We start from the raw sequence: 9,858 nt of genomic DNA, 5'->3' as shown, positions 1-9,858 counted from the left end.
TCCAATGAGGGCAAAATAGTCCATATTTGAACATTCAGAAACTCAAAGAATGTACCATGTAACACCCTTTATAAAACAAATTATCTAAATAAAACCAAAAATTAGCCTGAATAAAGAACCCAAGAAATGTTGCAAACCATTGTGGAATAAAATTTTTTGAAAAATAAATTGTTAACTCTAAACAGTTGTTTAAAATGAGCTTGTAAAACTTATACTTGCTTCAAGGGCACATATATTAAAACTGGAACAATACAGAAGACTAGCATGAACCCTGTGCAAGAATGACATGCACATTCATGAAGCTTCATATTTTTAAACTAAAGAAGGAAGCTTATAGAAATACAATCTTACCTCAAGAAACAAGAAAAATTTCAAGCAACTTACCCTTAAACCTAAAGCAACTAGAGAAAGAACAAATAAAACCTAAAATTAGTAGGAGAGAAATCAAAACTTGAAAGTAGAACGAAATAGAGTTCCAGAAAAAAATAGTGAAGATAAATAAAACTTGAAAGCTGATTCTTCCAGAAGATAAACGAAACTGATAAACCTTTAGTGAGACTCACCAAGGGCTGTGGGGTGGGGGAGAAGGAAGTGAGGTCAAATCAATAAAATTAGAAATGAAAAAGAAGTTACAATGGACACCACAGAAATGCAAAAGATCATAAGAGACTACTACAAGCAACTACATGTCAATAAACCAGAAAACATAGATAAATGAGCAAATTCTTAGAAAAGTACAATTTTCCAAGACAGAATTGGTAAGAAACAGAAAACATGAACAATTCAGTAACGAGTACTAAAATTGAAACTATGAATGAAAACTCCCAACAAACAAAACTCCAGGACAAGATAGCATCACGTTGAATTCTATCAAACATTTAGAAAAGAGTTGACACTATCCTTTCAAATCTTTCCAAAAAATAGCAGAGAAAGGAACACTCCCAAGCTCATTCTATGAGGCCACCATAACTCTAATATCAAAACCAGACAAAGATATCAGCAAAAGAAAAGGACAGATAAATGTAGAAGCAAAAATCCTTAACAAAATACTACAGACTGACTCCAACAACATGTTAAAAGGATTGTACACTCTAATCAAGAGGGTTTTAATCAGAGATCCAAGGATTTTTTAACATGTGCATATCAATCAATGTGATACATCATATTAGCAAACTGTAGAATGAAACCATATGATCATCTCAGTCATTTCAGATCAGTTGCTGTCATGTTCAACTCTTTGTGGCCCCATGGACTGCAGCATGCCAGGCTTCCCTGGCATCACCAACTCCTGGAGCTTGCTCAATCTCATGTCCATCAAGTCAGTGATGCCATCTAACCATCTCATCTTCTGTCTTTCCCTTCTCTTCCTGTCTTCAGTCTTTCCCAGCATCAGGGTCTTTGACAATGAGTCAGTTCTTCCCATCAGGTGGCCAAAGTTTTGGAGTTTCAGTATCAGTCTTCCCAATGAATATTCAGGACTGATATCCTTTAGGATTTACTTGTTTGATCTCCTGCACTCCAAGAGATCTCAAGAGTCTTCTCCAGCACCACAGTTCAAAAGCATCAATTATTTGGTACTCAGCTTTCTTTATAGCCCAACTATCACATCCATACATGACTACTGGAAAAACCATAGCTTTGACTAGATGGACCATTGTTGGTCAAGTAATGTTTCTGCTTTTTAGTATGCTGTCTAGGTTGGCCATAACTTTTCTTTTAAGGAACAAGCATCTTTTAATTTCATGGCTGGAGCCACCATCTGCAGTGATTTTGGAGCCCCCCCCCCCCCCCCCAATATAAAGTCTGCCATTGTTTCCATTGTTTCCCTATCTATTTGCCATGAAGTGATGGGACCAGATGCCATGATCTTCATTTTCTGAATGCTGAGTTTTAAGCCTACTTTTTCACTCTCCTCTTTCACTATCATCAAGAGGCTCTTTAGTTATTCTTTGCTTGTCTGACATAAGGGTGGTGTCATCTGCATATCTGATGTTATTGGTATTTCTCCTGGCAATCTTGATTCCAGCTTGTGCTTCATCCAGCCTTGCATTTCACATGATGTACTCTATATAGAAGTTAAATAAGCAGGGTGACAATATACACCCTTGACATACCGCTTTCCCGATTTGCAATCAGTCTGTTGTTCCATGTCCAGTTCTAACTGTTGCTTCTTGACCTGCATTCAGATTTCTCAGAAAGCAAGTCAGGTGGTCTGGTATTCTCATCTCTTGAAAAATTTTCCAATTTGTTGTGATCCACAAGTCAAAGGCTTTAGCATAGTCAATAAAGCAGAAGGAGGTGTTTTTCTGGAACTCTCTTGCTTTTTCCATGATACAGTGAATGTTGGCAATTTGATCTCTGGTTCCTTTGCCTTTTCTAAAACCAGCTTGAAAGTCAGGAAGTTCACAGTTCATGTATTGCTGAAGCCTGGCTTGGAGAATTTTGAGCATTACTTTGCTAGCGTGTGAGATGAGTGCCAATTGTAGGGTAGTTTGAGCATTCTTTGGCATTGCCTTTCTTTGGGATTGAAATGGAAACTGACCTTTTCCAGTCCTGTAGCCACTGCTGAGTTTTCTGAATTTACTAACATATTGAGTACAGCTCTTTCACATCATCATCTTTTAGGATTTGAAATAGCTCAACTGGAATTCCATCACCTCCACTAGCTTTGTTTGTAGTTATGCTCTCTAAGGCCCACTTCACTTCACATTCCAGGATGTCTGGCTCTAGGTGAGTGATCACACCATCGTGATTATCTTGGTCATGAAGATCTTGTTTGTACAGTTCTTCTGTGTATTCTTGCCACCTCTTCTTAATATCATCTGTTTCTGTTAGTTCCATACCATTTCTGTCCTTTATTGAGCCCATCTTTGCATGAACTGTTCCCTTGGTATCTCTAATTTTCATGAAGAGATCTCTAGTCTTGCCCATTTTGTTATTTTCCTCTACTTTTTTGCATTGATCACTGAGGAAGGGTTTCTTGTCTCTTCTTGCTATTCTTTGGACCTCTGTATTCAGATGCTTATATCTTTCCTTTCCTCCTTTGCTTTTCATTTCTCTTCTTTTCACAGCTATTTGTAAGGCCTCCTCAGACAGCCATTTTGCTTTTTTGCATTTCTTTTCCATGGGACAACCCCATGTCCAAGGAGCAGTGGCTGCACAGGTACAGGAGACCAGAGAGGAGCTACTCCACGTTCAAGGTCAGGAGGGGCAGCAGTGAGGAGATACCCCCACGTCCAAGGTAAGAGAAACCCAAGTAAGACGGTAGGTGTTGTGAGGGCATCAGAGGGCAGACACACTGAAACCATAATCAGAGAAAACTAGTCAATCTAATCACATAGACCACAGCCTTGTCTAACTCAATGAAACTAAGCCATGCCCTGTGAGGCCACCCAAGACAGGCGGATCTTCATGGATCTCCTTAGATAGATTCAAATCCAAACTACAATGAGGTATTACCTCATACGAATCAGAATGGTCATCATCAAAAAAAATCTACAAAAAATAAGTGCTGACAAGGTGTGGAGAATAGGGAACCCTCCTACACTGTCAGTGGTAGCATAAATTGGTAGAGTCACTCTGGAGAAGAGTACGGAGGTTCCTTAAAAAATCTAAAAATAGAGCTACCATATGATCCAGCAACCCTTGGGCATATCTGGAGAAAACCTAAATTCAAAAAGACACGTGCATCTTAGTGTTCATTGTGGCACTATACACAATAGCCAGGACATAGAAGCAACCCAACTGTCCACCCACAGAGGAATGGATAAAGAAGAGGTGGTACATACATAGAGTGGAATATTACTCAGTCATAAAAAGAGCAAAATTATTCCATTTGCAGCGACAGACATGGACAGACATAGAGACTGTCATACTGAATAAAGTAAGTTCAAGTAAGACAGTAAAACAACCATATCAAGACTCTGGAAATGAAGCCAAAGTATATCACAAATTAAGAAGTGGGGTAAGTGCAGTGGTGAGTTTAACCTGAGCTTCTCCCATCTTTTTCCCGAGTGGAATGCCTTCAGTGTTGTTCTACTAAGGAAGGAAATGCCACGAAAACCAGAAGCTCCCCTGCTGAAAGTGGCTAATTTGATTTAGAGAGATCAGGGAAAACAGCGAAACCCAAGGGTATCATTGAAAATAATAAAAACTCAAAGGAAAATAAACAAAAAAAGGCTAACTTCCCAGTTTTCCTGAAGTTTTAACACTGGATAAAGAAGCAGACCAGCAGACCAGCCAGAGAATGTGAGGAAAATCTTATAAAAAGGATGACCATAGTGGTTGTGGATAATCTGCCACATATCCCTTCTTGTCTGGAAGGATGCGCGCAGGAGCAAGGCTGCATGCACACTCACAGGAAACCAGAAAGAAGCAACCCCAGCTTTCTGCAGGTCCGTGGATGAAGATGAGGTTTGTGCACATGCTGCAAGGAGAAACAAGAAGTAGAGGGGAAAGTGAAAACTAGGGCTGACTTGCAAATTTTCTGAAATTTGAATACTCTCCCCAACTCAAACAAAGATCTATTGGCAAAGGATAGAAGCTTAATTGACTTAAAGTGTTTGAACACTACCTTATTAAGCTATGCTCACACAGGAGTGATCCCTAAGAAACCAGGCTGAAAATGAAAAACAAAGCTACCAAAAAAAAAAAAAAAAATTAGCAGAGACTCCTGTGGTTGCATACTATGGAAGAAGAGTCAGACTGACAGGTTAGACCAGCCAAGTCACTAAAAAAACATACAAAGAAGGAAACAACAACAGCAGTAACCTAAGGAGATCAGAATCAACATGTCATCTACAATATCCATTTTTCAACAACAAAAATGTAGGTATAAAAAGAAAGAGGGAACTGTGACTATCCACGGGGAGAAAGGAAATCAATACAAACTGCCTCTGATGTTGCTCAAGTGTTAGATATAACTGACATAAAAAAAAAAAAAAAAACTCCTCAAAGCTGGAAAGTAATGAACATTAAAAATGTTCAATTAACAAAGCTCATTTTTAAAAATTAAAGTATGACAATAATGATGCATCAAATAGAAAGTATCTTTAAAGAAATGGAAAATATTGGGGGGGGAAAAAAAAAACCTAGGTGGAAGTTCTTGAATTGAAAATAAAATAAATTCCTGATAAGACGCAAGATAAATATATCAATTTCATATGTATTTACAAAATCAATTTTACTTATATGTCCCAACAGCAAATAATCAAAACTGAAATTGAGAAAGCAACTTCATTCACTAAAGTTTTAAAAGCAATTAAATATATAAGAAAAAGTTTACCAAAGGAAATGCAAGATATGTACATTGAAAACTAAAGAAGATTGTTGAAATTAATAACCTAAATATGAATAAATGGGGAAACACTTCATACATTCACAGTAAAGTCAAAAATAATGAGAAAAAGAAACAAAGTTAACAAAAATGTAACACCCATATTCATTTTGCCTCTGTTGTGTTGGTCAAAAATTTTGTTGGGATTTTTCCATAGCATTGTATGGAAAAGCTCAAATGAACTTTTTGGCCAACTCAATACATATGTCATAAATAGCTCGTCTTGTTTTCCCTGCCAATAAAGCATTCTTCATGTTAATATTGATTTGCTTTTACTGAATATCATTTTGGATAAATGGGATTCAATGGAAAAGGTTTATTTTAGTATCATATTGATTTCAGTGCTATTCAGTTCAGTTCAGTCACTGAGCCGTGTCCGACTCTTTGCGACTCCATGAATTGCAGCACGCCAGGCCTCCCTGTCCATCACCAACTCTTGGAGTTCACTCAAACTCACGTCCATCGAGTCGGTGATGCCATCCAGATATCTCATTCTCTGTCGTCCCCTTCTCCTCCTGCCCCCAATCCCTCCCAGCATCAGAGTCTTTTCCAATGAGTCAACCCTTAGCATGAGGTGGCCGAAGTACTGGAGCTTCAGTTTTAGCATCATTCCTTTCAAAGAACACCCAGGGCTGATCTCCTTCAGAATGGACTGGTTGGATCTCCTTACAGTCCAAGGGACTCTCGAGGGTCTTCTCCAACACCACAGTTGAAAAGCATCAATTCTTCAGCACTCAGCCTTCTTCACAGTCCAACTCTCACATCCATACATGACCACTGGAAAAACCATAGCCTTTACTAGACGGACCTTTGTTAGCAAAGTAATGTCTCTGCTTTTCAACATGCTATCTAGGTTGGTCATAACTTTCCTTTCAAGGAGTAAGTGTCTTTTAATTTCATGGCTGCAGTTACCACCTGCAGTAATTTTAGAGCCCCAAAAGATAAAGTCTGACACTGTTTCCACTGTTTCCCCATCTATTTCCCATGAAGTGATGGAACCAGATGCCATGATCTTCATTTTCTGAATGTTGAGCTTTAAGCCAACTTTTTCACTCTCCTCTTTCACTTTCATCAAGAGGCTTTTGAGTTCCTCTTCACTTTCTGCCATAAGGGTGGTGTCATCTGCATATCTGAGGTTATTGATATTTCTCCTGGCAATCTTGATTCCAGCTTGTGCTTCTTCCAGTCCATCGTTTCTCATGATGTACTCTGCATATAAGTTAAGTAAGCAAGGTGACAATATACAGCCTTGACGTATTTAGTATGTTGATATTTTGTCCAGATATATTGCTGAATTATGTTCTAAGTTGATTTCTTTATTGTTTAATTTTCTTGTAGAGAAAATATCTTATGAAAATAAAGTCTTTTATATCTTTTTTTATATTTACTCACTAGACTAGAATGTGCCACTTTAGTATCAATTGGATAGAAATGGCAATAGCAAAAACCATTGTCTTTTCTCTAATTGCAGTGGTGTGTGTGTGTGTGTGTTAGTCGCTCGATTGTGTCCAACTCTTTGCAACCCCATGGGCTGTAGCCCGCCAGGCTCCTCTGTCCTTAAAATTCTCCAGACAAGAATACTGGAGTGGGTTGCCAGTTCCTGCTCCAGAGGATCTTCCCGACCCAGGCTTGAACCCAGATTCCCTGCATTGCAGGCAGATGCTTTACCATCTGAGCTACTAGGGAAGCAAAGGTGACTTTAGTAAATCTTCACACCCTCAGCTGTTTAACTCTCCTGACAATGGACAGCTGTGCATGTATATACAAGATGAATAAAAGGAACGAGGTCCTCTGATCGCTGCAACAACACTCCTCTTACCTCGGATAAACTAAGGGATGACAAATTGCCACAGGCTCATCACGGAAATCTGAAAGCTGTGTCTTCATTTCTCTTTCTTTTCTCTTCCGTGTCTCCTCCTCTTTTGCTTAAATACCCCTGAGAAAATTTCACAATGTAAACTGAGGAGAAAGATGTGCCTGAAAGCTTTGCTAAGTGTACAATAAATACTGGCTCACTCTCCTGCATGAATTGTAATGGTAAATCTTCAAATTTTTGCTACTAACTACCATAGGTTGGTTATAGCTAAACTAAACAATGCATAGGAAATTTTTTTAAATTCCAAAATAACTAATTATTTTTTTTATCAATGAATGTTTAATTTTATTGAGAGTTTTATTTGGCAAGTAATGAGATGATCAGATGTTTCATTTTTGCCCCTTTAATCCATTTATGATCACATATATGGATTTTCTAATTTTAAGTTGTTCTTGTACTCTGAGTAAAAATGCTATTAGTATACATAAGTTTTCTTCAATTCCTAAGTGAAATTGAATAATAGCTACTGGGTGTTTGGTTTATCTGTTTATTTTGTCTTTAAGTGTTCTTGTCGGGTTGCTGAGTTTTTCGTGTTGTGATATTCTAGCTCCACAGAATGACTTCAGTAGTTTTCCATTATTTTGTATATCTCGAAATTGGGCATCATCAAGTGCCTAAGGTCTTTTGGATTAGTCAGAAAGTTTACCACCAGTTTCAATTTTGATGGCAACTGATATTCTTTAAATTTATTTTTCTTATGAGTCTTACTTGACTCATTTATAATTTTCAATAAAAATTTCCATCTCACATTTATTTCAAATGACCTAAATGAGGTTGTACATAGTTTTCTCTTATTTTCATTCTTAATTGTATCCATTAGCATCCATTTATCAAACTCCAGTGTTCTTTATTTGTGCAATATCTTTTTTATCATTCCTTCCAGTTTAGTTTTATAATTTATTTATTTATTTTTTCAAAAAAGCTGTCTGTTTCTAATTTGGTAGTTTCTGTCATAAATGTTTTAATTTCAATTTTAATGATGTAGCCTTTATAATTACTTCCTTTCTTCCTCATATTTTGATTCATTTTATGGTTCTTTTATTTGCCTCCTGAGTATATGTCTAAGTTACATATTTCCAATATTTCTTTTTTCTCTATAAATACATTTTAAGCTATAAAATGCTTACAATTCTACTTTGTTTCATGACATCATTATGAATTATAGACAAGGACAGATATTACAAAGAATACATACTACCCTTACAAAAAATATATAGTCAAAAGATTCAAAACATGCTACAAGTAACTGTACTACCTTAAAGAATTTTAAAATCATTTACAAGTAAAATTAAGCAAAAAAAAAAAAGTTAGAGAGGAAAATAATTTGATTATTACACAAGAAACACTGTTACATAGGTGAGAATAACCAAGCATCAGTTTTCAATTTTGAGGTTACTGAAACTGCAAGTCTCAGCAATGAAATAACAGAGCAAAGCAGAAAGAAATTTCTGATAGAAACCCCAAAATAATTAACAAAATCACAAAAGACTTATTCTAAATTCAAACCATGCACAAGATAAATTCTAAAGGAAAAGTAACTATAATTTTAATTTTTTGATACATATTATGGTATGACTACTTCCTCCTTGCTCCACAAAATTTCATATGAGCCTAACCAGTTTTGACCAAGGGCTTCCCAGGTAGCTTTAGTGATAAAGAACCCACCTGCCAATGCAGGTGAGTCTAGAGATGTGGGTTCGGATCCCTGGGTTGAGAAGATCCCCTGGAGGAGGGCATGGCAACCCACTCCAATATTCTTGTCTGGAGAATCCCTTGGGCAGAGGCACCTGGCAGGCTACAGTGCATAGGGTCACACAGAGTTGGACACGAAAGAAGCGACTTAGTATGCACACATGAATTTTGACTACAAGTACTTACTGTTTGTGACCAGTCTCTTTAAGAGAAATCCCCCCTCCTCTGCTGCACTCTGGGGCTGTCCCACAGTTACAGTCACAGATCCCTATTTTGTTAACCTTCTTGCCAAAACTGAAAATTAACTGGAAATGTGACAAGAAGATGTAGCTTTAGATAATGCAATCTTCCTAAGTATGAAAATGGTGGAGGGAAATCACCTAGAACTGATTTTTTAATACATTTGTATAAATGAGAGAAGTGTTCAACTTGTTACTATTGAAAACTCTAATCATAAGGTGACCTTCCTGTATTTCCTCCAAAGAAGTCTGAGTTACAATTTAATGATATTAGATTAAGCAGTGTCAATTTAATAAAATGTTAACCAAAGGTATAAAGTAACATTAATTCCTGTTATAAGCACAGACAGTCAATAGTCAACCAACAGAATCTCATCTTTCAATTTGAACATATTGTTTTTTCTTCAAAAGTGCAGGAAAAAGGAGAGAAGATATCCAGACTGTTCAATATGATCAAAGAGTTGGCCTGTTTCTAACTTCATTCACCTATTCAGCAGTTCTTTAATCTTCCAAGTCCACCCACACAGCCAATTCCTTCCTGTAGCTGATTTTCTGGAGGTTTATATATTTCAACTCTTTTCTTTCCAAATCTAATTCTAAAGTTCAGTGGCACTTTCTCTCTGAGGTCTCATTCTTTTTCAAGGAGATTTCCATTTAGATAAACTTTCACCCATGTGAATTTATGAAGCCAATGTTGTTCCAGGTAGCCACAGTAA

The 9,858-nt window shown here is 37.1% G+C and overlaps 1 pseudogene; it reads left to right on the top strand.

Moving 5' to 3' along the window:
- Positions 1–215: 215 nt before the first annotated feature.
- Positions 216–316, top strand: LOC138431569 (U6 spliceosomal RNA; annotated as a pseudogene).
- The last annotated feature ends 9,542 nt before the right edge of the window (positions 317–9,858 follow it).

Source organism: Ovis canadensis, chromosome 1, assembly GCF_042477335.2.
Source record: "Ovis canadensis isolate MfBH-ARS-UI-01 breed Bighorn chromosome 1, ARS-UI_OviCan_v2, whole genome shotgun sequence".
Classification (NCBI taxonomy): Eukaryota; Metazoa; Chordata; class Mammalia; order Artiodactyla; family Bovidae; genus Ovis; species Ovis canadensis.
This window is presented reverse-complemented; position numbering and strand designations above follow the sequence as displayed.